Raw genomic sequence first — 2558 nt, forward strand, 5'->3', positions numbered from 1 at the left:
AAATCACATGGGTCCCACATGGAACTTGGGTGCAGAATCCGGAGGTTTCCTCAAGGATTGCACATATGGTACCCATATAGATCTGCATATGGGCACCATATGGGTCCCTTATGGGCTTGTTACCTGGGGAGACTTAAAATAGCAAACTACGATTGAAAAACAGGGGGTCGTCTTATACGCACGACATTCAAATTTTAGATTTTTATAATCATGTTGTCTTATGTGCGGATCGTCCGTAACACACGAACTTACTAATGTAATGAAGCAACTAAATGTTGCAATTGCAATGCAATTTTAAATACGGGAAAATACGATTTTGGTGGTGAAGATTTAAAAAACTCATAAAATGGTATTATTTGTAAGATTACGGTACCCTTGCATTTGGCTCCATTTATCCAGCTATAGGCCTATGCAGTATCATACGGAAGCATGTTAGTGCCACCAGTGAATTTAAATTTCAGAACCGTTAAGTGGCGGCCGCCACATAATACTATATATTATGTAGTAAACCCAGTTGCGGTATAGCCTTATACCGTAGTAGGCCTAGCTGGTCATTAGCCACAGCTTGTAATAGCTTATAATAGCAGTCATATAACCATTTTACAAAATATATCAATATCTTTGCTGGAGCACATCAACCGTTTGTATGCTCTTTGTTGTTTAATCATTGTGATATTGTCTGCTATAGTTGGGTTAAATATTAAAGGGCATTTTAGTGATTACTAGTAGCTGATCACCAGCTATACCTTATAATGGCAGTCATATAACACCCATTTTAAAAGATATTAGCTATCACACACTCTTAAAATTCAAGTGTTAAAATCAAACACTTTGTGGGTGTCATGAGTTTTTTTAACACCCAGGGTGTTGGAAACTGTGTTGAAGTGTTGCAAGGTGTTGCTTTTATAACACATTGATTAGGTGTTAAGCAACGCCTTCACAGTGTGCACGTTGTAACACTTGAAGTAAGTGTTAACAGCGCCGCCATCGCTAACGAGCGCGGTCAGTTATATTTCATATTCACTTAATTTAGGCCTAGCATTATTAATTTGTGTTCGCAATTAGGCCTATGTGTAGAAGCGGTTCTTTCGTTGGCCTGGCCTGCCAGTGCCTGGGTTAGCCTAGCTAAGACCTACTACTAGTACTAGGGCCTAGGCCCTAGGCCTAGCCCGGTTGAGACTAGAGTATAGAGAGTGAGAGTAGTCGGCCTAGGCTAGGCCCTAGGCCTAAGCTTAGCCAGGCCTATCATTGACCTAGACTCTAGTTTAATAGGCCTACCTAGGATAGGCGCCTAGCACCCCTAGCTAGGCCTAGGCTAGTAGTAGTAGTAGAGTAGCATTGCTATTAAAACAAGGTTAATTTATTTAGGCTAATGTGGCTAGGCTAGGCCTAGCTGCTGTATATGGTATGGACTACCCTCATATTAGTTAGGCTATTAAGCAGGGCACCTTAAATGATGATTGGTACATGTGAAGGAGCAATCAAGTGTTTGATTATAGCCCCCAGGTCTTATCCTGATCCATTACCCAGGCTTATTTTATCTTGGTTCTGTCCTTAGTGTAAGAGATAGATAATGCTATTTAGCAATTATTGCAGAGATAACATGAGCTAATCAAGTATATATATTAATTATGTAATGTCTTCTTATAAATAACATCTTTTTAAAAGGAAATTATGGCATAAATACAAATATATTTGGAGCCATTTCTATGCAGACATTTGAATATGTCACAGCAACTAGCCCTTTCCACTGCTATCTTTTAATTCAACAATCCACAAAGGCAATGCAAGCTATAACAGGCAGTAATTATAGCCAGGATTAGCACACTGTATCCTCCTACAGTATATACTACCTCATACGATACTGTAATATACTACGCTTATGTGTCCCCAGCTAGCAAGCGACGTTAGCCCGACGTTAGTTGAAGGTCAAATAATTGCGTTCAATAATGCTATTGAATTTAAAAAATATATACATAGGCTGGTTGTGTCATTAGAAGTAGGACATTAGATGTTACAGAATGTAAACTAAACTAAATACATTTAGATGACCACCTACTTTACTTTATAATGTTTTCTCACGTTGAGAAAGTTCTGAGGACAGGACGACATATTCGTGTCTCTGTTATAATATTATAATGTATTAATACTCATAGTTGTCTAAATTTAATAATAAAATTATTACGGATAATTTGAATAGAAATGGTTCTATTTACAGCCATTTAAACATATTGTACTGTACTGTTGTTTAATTAATTAATTTATTACCCCATCTTTTGACTGCAACCACGGATATTCCATTAGATGAACATAGATTATTAAAATTGATATTATTTTTTGTTGTGCTAACGTGCAATTAAATCACTATTCTGCCCTGATTCAGAAAAAGGCATTAAAGCCCCATTCCCGGCAAAATTTCGAAAAAAAAAATTTTTTTTAGAAAATATGCATTTGCATTACTCCAATTATTATAAATCATGGAAAAATATTGGCATGAATTTTAGTTTTACGCAAAAGAATAAAAAAAATGAGAAATACAGACTATTTCTCATAAAATA

This window comes from Anneissia japonica, unplaced genomic scaffold (genome assembly GCF_011630105.1).
Source record: "Anneissia japonica isolate Jap-2015-1 unplaced genomic scaffold, ASM1163010v1 scaffold8963_len174799_cov130, whole genome shotgun sequence".
Lineage (NCBI taxonomy): Eukaryota > Metazoa > Echinodermata > Crinoidea > Comatulida > Comatulidae > Anneissia > Anneissia japonica.